Here is a 10,000-nt window from a genome sequence, read left to right on the forward strand (position 1 = left end):
GTTAATCTACACGCGTTTAGAAGCCGTAAAAAAATATTTTCGACTTTGTAATGGACCAAACAAAAAATATAGAAAAAATTATCGAAAAAAAAAATCCTTAAAACTTACCTTACGTTAGTCCTTATGCGTTGCGAAGCTCAAAAAAAATATTTTCGACCTTATAATAGAACAAACAAAGAAAATAGAAAAATTTTCCAAAAAAATAAAAAGTCGAAATTCGAAAAAAGAAGAAAAGTGGTCCTTTTCTAGGAGTTTTTTATTCCCAAAAAATGGGTCGATGTCCCCGTAACCCCTAAAAAAAGGGGGTCGAAATAACATTTTTTCATCATGCTTCAAATGGGCTGAAAAATTTTTTACGGGGTCTCCGGACCAAACAAAAACGATCTGTCGAGTCAGAATTCCAAAAATCGAAAATTCCCGAAATTTCTGTACTTAAGAGGCGGGGCGCCCACTATCGACAAAAGTGTGCCAAAACCCACAAACGTTGTGTTACGCGCGCTAAGATAAATACAAGCCTGATCGCTGAATATGTATTCTATTTGAATAAGGTAAGTATCAACACCAAGGAAGCAATTCCTTTATTATAAACTCATACTCTGACATTGCGCTAATATCGCTCGTGCTTTGTTTTTTAGTTAAAATATATAATTTATATTACTTTTATTTTATTTTACTTCTATATAATAATTATTTTATATTTTTATTAAAAAACTTCTTGTTTAGTTTCTAGGCAACCACAGTTACGTTTATATGTTTAATTCTGTTGTATTTTATATTTATCGATAATTTAATAAATGTTTCAAAAGAATATTCTGGTTTTCCACGCTCTCTTCAAAAATGTGAGTTCTTTTAATTCTTCCACTTAATTATTCATTTTAAAGTAAACAACTAGTTATACATATTATTATATTATAATGTATGTGTATTATATACTATCATTTTATAACATAAACATAGTTGAGTTATTAAATTAAACGTCAAATATTTTATTACCTTAAATTAAGTTATATTTATTGTATAATCTATAATTATATAATTATAAGTTATAAATTATTTAATCGTAAAATCTGATGTAGTATGAGATATTCTTTAGAAAACTCTAACTAACTATAAATATTCTTGAACTCTATAAATAGAACAATGAGAAATAGTAAAACAAACTAACACAACATGTTACCGAAATGTTTATTTTAACAATAATTCTTATTTATTTTAATCACTTAATAAACTTTACTTCTAATTATCATATTATTAAACATAGAATATAGTTAACAATCTTTTAAACAAAGTCTTTAATAAAGTTACAGGGAGTAATTGTAATTAAAACACCAAAAAAAAAAAAGGTTTTAATAAAAAAAATACTTACATCAAATTAAATTTTATAAGGATTAATTTTAAAATATCAAATCGATTGTAAATTAAGTGCAAATAGGTTTTTTAAACAAACCGAAGGGTTTATAAAGGCTTGTAAACGCTCTCAAACGCCTACGACCATACCACACTGAGCACACCCCATCTCGTCCGATCTGGGAAGTTAAGCAGTGTCGGGCGTGGTTAGTACTTAGATGGGTGACCGCTTGGGAATACCACGTGCCGTAGGCTTTTGCTTTTTGAATTCATCTTTTTTGTACTATTTTTCTTTCTGACTTGTTTACACTTATTTTTCATTTATTGACATTTCTTTAACGCTTAAAAGAAAAGAAAATTCTAGTTATTAGCAAACAAAAACCAAAAGCCAATCAGATAACATTATTTGCTGTTTAAACCAATTAGAGCGCTAAAAAAGTGGTTTGACCAGTTTGAGATATCGAAAAAATAATGGCACCATCTTGTAGAGTACAATTTTCTGAGTAAAAATTAATACAATTAGTCTTTTATACTAAAACTTAAAAGTCTTTTTGTCCACAAACAAATAAAAGCGTGGCTACTTGAAAAATCAAACGAAAATAAATTTTGCACTTTTGTATTGTGAGTCATAATAAGTTATTTACTGTTACCAACAGATACTAGCAAAAGCTATTTAAAGTTTTGTATTAACTTAATGTATTTGTAATTACTTTTACTTAATAGAAACTATTGAATTACGTTTACTTAGTTTACTTTTGTATGTGTATTAAATATACAGCAATTTTGTTTGAACTTAAATAAGGACTGTTAAACTATTAAAAGAAAACTATCAAAGTTTACTAACTCAAAAGCTAAATCTTAGTTTTATTGTTATAAACATTTATGTTGTAATTTACTAATAACTAAATGAGTTTATTTCAAACAAAAAGAATTAAATAATGTTATGTTATGTCAAGCCTACTATATGAGGTATATAGGTATATAAGGTATACAAGCTTATGTTTGAAAGTTATAATAATAAAAATAAAAATAAATATTTAGTTGGTAAAGTTTGTATGTTTTAATATGCTTTGAAATATCAATATTAGAGTTAGTATAGAAGTTTTTTTTTAAGTATAATAAATATAAATATTTAGTTGCTAATAATAAAATAAAATACCAATTTTGTAGTTATTACAAAAAAAAAACTTATTAAATTACTTGAAGTTCACTGTAGTTGAAATATTATACAAAAGCTTCACAATTATAAGCTTTGAATAACTTTACTTCATAACTATATTCATGTTTGCATATTTAAATTAGTGTTTTGTGTATTGGCTTTATGATTATTTTATTTTAGTAACTGTTAGTTTTATACTTTAATAAAAGAAATATGGTTAAAAAGTAAGTTAAAAATGAAAGAAGCATAAAAAACACACTAATTAACTGCTTATTCAATAGTTTGATTATTTAATTATTTTTCTGTTATATAGTTTAATCGTATTGTATAAAAAATACAGAGGTTTAAAGTAAGTTTGAATAAAAATAAAACAAAACATATAAAATAAGCATTAGTTAAAATACATAGTTTTTTTTTCTAAGAAAATTTAATTCTTTAATAATAAGTAGTAATTTAAATAAAAAATAATACAAATAAAGTTATACAATATATATACAATAGTTTGTCAAACTAGGCAAACACTACTAGGCAAAAAACAAACTAGGCAAAAAACCTACAAAGTAGGCCACCACTACAATCCAATGTTCCAACTGGAAATTCAATGAGATCGTTACTGTACTTGTGATGAACGTTGATAATCCCCAAGATTGTAAGTCGAAGGCCTTACCCAACCTAACCAGCGCACTGGTTTTCTTACAACTGAATTAATCAACATTTAATATTGAATATAATCATTATTGATAGATAGAGGAATGTTGACAATCAACAACAGATTGTAGGTCAAAGGCATTACTCGACCCAAGTACCCACAACCTAGATTGAACAACATTTGTTAGATAGATTAGTTAGATAGATAAATAGTACAGTATAATCTCAAAGAATTTGAAGCCCGAACATTGAACGATAGTGGTGTTACGTGACGACTAGCGGGATTCGATCTCTCAACCTTCTGCTTATGAGTCAGCTGATGAGACCACTGACCCACCGCGCCACGTCAAAGATAAAGAAATATTTTGCTATATAAATAGGTTGATTTTTATAATTTTGTTAGTGTCAATTTTGTTAGTGTCAATTACAGTGAACTTCAAGTAAGATATACAACAGTATATATATTTCCGAGTCTGACTTTGAGTACTTTTTATATATTATTAACAAGATTTTTTAGGAGTAATATCTGTTTAGTTCTTTAATATATCTTTAAAATAATAATATTTTTTGAGGTGTTTAAAACTTTTAGAAGCTGTATGTAATGTCTTTTAGTTTAATAGTTCTTTTAAATTAGTAAAAAAAAATAAACATGGTTGAGTTATCAAATTAAACAAAATCGAACGTCAAGTATTTAATTACTAAAATTAATTTAACTAAAAAAAAATCTCAGGTAATCTAAAATGTCAGGAATTATTCAAAAATAAATATAAATTTAAAACTTATTATATTGAAAAGATTGATGAATAATACTCTTGAATGTATGCAATGTTTGTATTTGTAATGCAATAACATAAATGGATAGATCAATGACAAATTGTAAACATATTGTATTATTTTATTTTACGATTTTATTTTATTCAATAATATAATAATTCAATAAACTTTACTTCTACTTGTCCTGGTCTTAGGTAATTTATAGATAACAATTATTTAAACAAACACTTTTGTACAGTTACAATACAGTTTTAGTACAGTTTGGGAGTAACTGTTGATTAAAAAAACAAAAAAAAAGTTAATTCAGGTTAAAATTTTATAAGGAATAATTTTAAAATATCAAATTGATTGTAAATCAAATGCAAATATGTTTTTTAAACAAACCGAAGGGTTTATAAAGGCTTGTAAACGCTTTCAAACGCCTACGACCATACCACACTGAGCACACCCCATCTCGTCCGATCTGGGAAGTTAAGCAGTGTCGGGCGTGGTTAGTACTTAGATGGGTGACCGCTTGGGAATACCACGTGCCGTAGGCTTTTGCTTTTTGACTTCATCTTTTTTGGATTATTTTTCTTTCTGACCTATTTATACTTATTACTCGTTTATTTACATTTCTTTAACGCTTAAAAGAAAAGAAAAATCTAGTTATTAGCAAATAAAAACCTATGCCAATCAGATAACGTTATTTGCTGTTTAAACCAATTAGAGCGCTAAAAAAGTGGTTTGACCAGTTTGAGATATCGAAAAAATAATGGCACCATCTTGTAGAGTACAATTTTCTGAGTTAAAATTAATACAATTATATCTTTTATACTAAAACTTAAAAGTCTTTTTGTCCACAAACAAGTAAAAGCGTGGCTACTTGAAAAATCAAACGAAAATAAATTTTGCAATTTTGTATTGTGAGTCATAATAAGTTATTTACTGTTACCAACAGATACTAGCAAAGTCTTTTTAATGTTCTATGTTAATTAAATGTATTCCTAATTAGTTTAAATTTATAGAGTTTATTTGATTTACTTTATTATGTGTATTGAATGTGATATAACTAGGCTTAAACTAAACTAAAACAAAACAATAAAGTAGAGTACTTGAATGGAACCAACACAATTTACAAAACAATTGTATACTATATTTAAATGTGAATATGCAATTATTATTATAAGTTTATAAGTTCACTTTAATTTAATGTATTTTGTAAATTAGTTTTATTTAATAGATAGTAGTGAATTACTTTATTTAATTCACTTTTAGTATGTGTTGTATAACTTTATTTAAACCAGAAGCAAAAACGGGATTATATTTTCAATAAACTACACAATTTGCAAACCAGTTGTGTATTAAATAAAAAGCTATTCTGAATAGTGAATATGCAATTATTATTATAAGTTCACAGTTTACAATTTAGTTATTATTTTGTTCATATTTGCATATCTAATTTATGAAAAGTTAGTGTTATGTGTATTGTGTTATGTTATAATTTTAATTTCTTTATTTGTAGAACTGTTAGTTTTATATTTTAAAGAAGCATGTTTAAATAAATATGTTTAACAAGTAACAAGTTTTTAAAAATGCAAGAAATATGACATATATATTGAACTATTTATTTTTATTCTAGCTATTTGCTTAGTGTGATTATATTATTTTGTTGTTTGTTTTATAGTTTATCGTATTGTGTTTAAATATATATAACAAATACTGAGGTTTAAAAGTAAGTTTAAATGAAAATAAAATAAGACATATAGTTGAAATATAAGTTTAAAAAAATAGTTCATTTTTATTTTTATTTGTTTGTTTGTTCGATTGTTTGTTTATTATATAATCGCGACATTTTATTTAATACTTTTAAGCATATTAAACATAATAATAGGTATAGTTATAGGAAAAATTCAATTAGTTTCTAATGTAATAAAATAGTTTATTTCCACAAATAAAATACCTGAAAAATCAAATGAAAAATAAATTTCGCACTGTTGTATTGTGAGTCATAATAGGTTATTTATTGTTACCAACAGATACTAGCAATGTTAATTCAATGTATTTGTACTTAGTTTTATTTAAATGACAGTATTGATGGTTACGTTTATTAAATATGTTTATTTAATGTTATGTAACTTAAGTAAAACCAGAAGCAAATAAGGAGACTACTTTCAATTAACTACACAATTTACATATCAATTGTATACTAAATATTTAGTTGTTTTGATAGTTATTTTAAAGTTATTAAATTATACAATTCTATTTAGTTACTTTATTTAACTTACTATAGTATGTGTTATATAACTTTGATTAAACCAGAAGCAAAAAGGGAGACTACTTTATAATTAAATAAAAAATATATTATTTATTTTAAGGTTATTCTTGATAGTTATTATGCTATCAGCTTAGTTGCTTATTCAATAAAAAGGTAAGTTAAAAGAAAGTTATAAAAAAATACATTAGATTTATTGTAAATTTGTTTGAATTGTTTATAAAAAGTTTTTATTTATTGCTATAATTATATTTCAATCGTGTTGGGTTTCAAAATACATGTTTCAAATAATATTTTACAAGTATTTATCAGTTATTTAGTTTTCTTTTTATAGTTTAGCCGTATTGTTTTATTTATTTGTTATTATTTTTATTCAATTGTTTGTTTATTATACTTATCGCAATGTGCTTAAAAGAATAAAACAACTATAAAGGTTTAAAAAGTAAGTTTAAATAAAAATAAAATGAAACATATAAAATAAGTTTATGATTTTTTTATTATTATTATTATTTTTATTTAATTGTTTGCTTATTATATTTATCGCGATGTGCTTAAAAGAATAGAACAAATACAAAGGTTTAAATTGTAAGTTTTAAATAAAATAAAATGAAACATACAAAATAAGCTTATGATTTATTATTATTATTATTATTATTATTTTTATTTCATTGTTTGTTTATTATATCTATCGCGATGTGCTTAAAAAATAAAACAACTATAAAGGTTTAAAAAGTAAGTTTAAATAAAGATAAAATGAAACATATAAAATAAGCTTATGTTTGACTTTTTTATTTTATTTTTATTTAACTGTTTGTTTATTATATTTATCGCGATGTGCTTAAAAGAATAGAACAAATACAAAGGTTTAAATTGTAAGTTTTAAATAAAATAAAATGAAACATACAAAATAAGCTTATGATTTATTATTATTATTATTATTATTATTTTTATTTCATTGTTTGTTTATTATATCTATCGCGATGTGCTTAAAAAATAAAACAACTATAAAGGTTTAAAAAGTAAGTTTAAATAAAGATAAAATGAAACATATAAAATAAGCTTATGTTTGACTTTTTTATTTTATTTTTATTTAACTGTTTGTTTATTATATTTATCGCAATCTGCTTAAAAAAATAAAACGAGTATTAAGGTTTGAAAAGTAAGTTTAAATAAAAATAAAATAAAACATATAAAATAAGCTTATGTTTTTTTTTTTTTTTATTATTATTATTATTTTTATTCAATTTTTTGTTTATTATATTTATCGCAATGTGCTTAAAACGATAAAACAAATATTAAGATTTAAAAAGTAAGTTTAAATAAAAAATAATACAAATAAAGTTTATTTATAATAAACAAACATATTTAAAACATTAAAAAAAAGTAGTTTATATATATTATTTTTTATTTATTTCTTTTAAACATATTAAATAAAGTATAAAAAAAGTATTAAAACATTTAAACGTAGCATAAATAAGCTTAAAATATTAAAAAAATTGAAAAGAAACAAAGAAATTTAAAAAAAATCGGGAAAAATCGGCAAAAAAAGTTCAACAACAACATTTGAGCATCATACACGTATGCATTACTTTACACTAGTGAGAGAGACGTGTTTGTGCGTTCGGTCGACTTGACGAGAAAGCGGGCTTAAAGCATTACTGTTTAGCACCCGAGGCGCGGCTATTGCAGCGGCGGCGAACGTGCTATGTAAACGCATTGGAGCAGCGTATGAAAAACTACAAGCGTCCAGCGGCGGTAGGCTTATAGCTTTGCGAAGTCGTCGAGACGAGTAGCCGACGCAGGCAGGCACGGCTCGAGGCGGGTAACTGCAGCAGACAGATGGCGTGTTGCTGCTGACGAGTTAACCGGCAGAAGGCAAACGGTTGGTCGGGAGAAAGAACAGTCAGTTGTATAGCTGCATGCTGCAGTCGACGCGGGCTGGCGCTTTAAACAGCAAAAGGCCGGCGCCGACTTTCAGTAACGTTCGCAAGGCTTTTAAGCCGAGTGATAGAAAAGGTCTGTATTTATACAGTAAAAACGCTCAGTCGAGCAACGGGTTTAAAAGCCCTCGGATAGTTATCTGGTTGATCCTGCCAGTAGTCATATGCTTGTCTCAAAGATTAAGCCATGCAAGTGTAAGTACGAGCTCACGTACAGTGAAACTGCGAATGGCTCATTAAATCAGTTATGGTTCATTTGATTGTACGCTTTTACATGGATAACTGTGGCAATTCTAGAGCTAATACATGCGTAAAGCGCCGAACTGACGTGAGGCGCGTATTTATCAGACCAAAACTAACCGGCTTTCGGGTCGTTACAATGGTGACTCTGGATAAGCTTGCGGATCGCACGGCCTAGTGCTGGCGACATCTCATTAAAGCAACTGCCCTATCAACTATCGTCGGTACGGTATCGGCCTACCGAGGTTGTAACGGGTGACGGAGAATCAGGGTTCGATTCCGGAGAGGGAGCCTGAGAAACGGCTACCACATCCAAGGAAGGCAGCAGGCGCGCAAATTACCCATTCCCGGCTCGGGGAGGTAGTGACGAAAAATAACAATGCAGACCTCGTACGAGGTCCTGCAATTGGAATGAGTACACTTTAAACTTTTTAACGAGTATCCATTGGAGGGCAAGTCTGGTGCCAGCAGCCGCGGTAATTCCAGCTCCAAAAGTGTATATTTAAGTTGTTGCGGTTGAAAAGCTCGTAGTTGGATATAGGGACGGCGAGGTTGGTCGGTCGAAAGGCTAGCACTGGCCTCGTTGTTCTTGTTGGTCGGTGCCTTCGCGGTGCTCTTAACTGAGTGTTGCGGTGGTCCGGCAAGTTTACCTTGAAAAAATTAGAGTGTTCAAAGCAGGCTTTACGCTTGTATAATGTTGCATGGAATAATGGAATAGGACCTCGGTTCTATTTTGTTGGTTTTCGGAGCACGAGGTAATGATTAATAGGAACGGACGGGGGCATCCGTACTGTGCCGTTAGAGGTGAAATTCTTGGATCGGCGCAAGACGAACGACTGCGAAAGCATTTGCCAAGAATGTTTTCTTTAATCAAGAGCGAAAGTCAGAGGTTCGAAGACGATCAGATACCGTCCTAGTTCTGACCTTAAACGATGCCGACTAGCGATCGGGCAGTGTCGAACTTAAGAACTGTCCGGCAGCTTCCGGGAAACCAAAGTCTTTGGGTTCCGGGGGAAGTATGGTTGCAAAGCTGAAACTTAAAGGAATTGACGGAAGGGCACCACCAGGAGTGGAGCCTGCGGCTTAATTTGACTCAACACGGGAAATCTCACCCGGCCCGGACACAGCGAGGATTGACAGATTGAGAGCTCTTTCTTGATTCTGTGGGTGGTGGTGCATGGCCGTTCTTAGTTGGTGGAGCGATTTGTCTGGTTAATTCCGATAACGAACGAGACTCTTACTTGCTAAATAGCTGCTCGACCCATTGGGTCGGAGACAACTTCTTAGAGGGACTAGTGGCGTTTAGCCACACGAGATTGAGCAATAACAGGTCTGTGATGCCCTTAGATGTTCGGGGCCGCACGCGCGCTACACTGACCGGATCATCGTGTGTTCCCTAGGCCGAAAGGTCCGGGTAATCCGTTGAACCCCGGTCGTGCTAGGGATAGGGACTTGCAATTGTTTCCCTTGAACGAGGAATTCCCAGTAAGCGCGAGTCATTAGCTTGCGTTGATTACGTCCCTGCCCTTTGTACACACCGCCCGTCGCTACTACCGATTGAATGGTTTAGTGAGGTCCTCCGATTGAGCCTGGTACGTGCGGCAACGCACTCGCCGGTGTTCGAAAAGACGATCGAAC

The 10,000-nt window shown here is 29.6% G+C and overlaps 3 non-coding genes across 3 annotated transcripts in view; all 3 read left to right on the forward strand.

The window, feature by feature from the left end:
- The first annotated feature begins 1,483 nt into the window (after positions 1-1,483).
- On the forward strand, positions 1,484-1,602 carry LOC145845820 (5S ribosomal RNA). Its single transcript, XR_014370517.1, has one exon. It is a non-coding gene; the product is annotated as a 5S ribosomal RNA (ribosomal RNA).
- Positions 1,603-4,348: 2,746 nt separating this feature from the next.
- Positions 4,349-4,467, forward strand: LOC145845821 (5S ribosomal RNA). The gene has a single exon (XR_014370518.1). It is a non-coding gene; the product is annotated as a 5S ribosomal RNA (ribosomal RNA).
- Positions 4,468-8,259: 3,792 nt separating this feature from the next.
- LOC145845857 (small subunit ribosomal RNA) overlaps positions 8,260-10,000 on the forward strand; it is a 1,808-nt gene continuing 67 nt past the window's right edge. The window contains exon 1 of the ribosomal RNA XR_014370552.1: positions 8,260-10,000. This exon is cut by the window's right edge and continues 67 nt beyond it. This is a non-coding gene — a ribosomal RNA (small subunit ribosomal RNA).

This window comes from Thalia democratica, unplaced genomic scaffold (assembly GCF_965202585.1).
Source record: "Thalia democratica unplaced genomic scaffold, ktThaDemo2.hap1.1 HAP1_SCAFFOLD_171, whole genome shotgun sequence".
NCBI lineage: Eukaryota > Metazoa > Chordata > Thaliacea > Salpida > Salpidae > Thalia > Thalia democratica.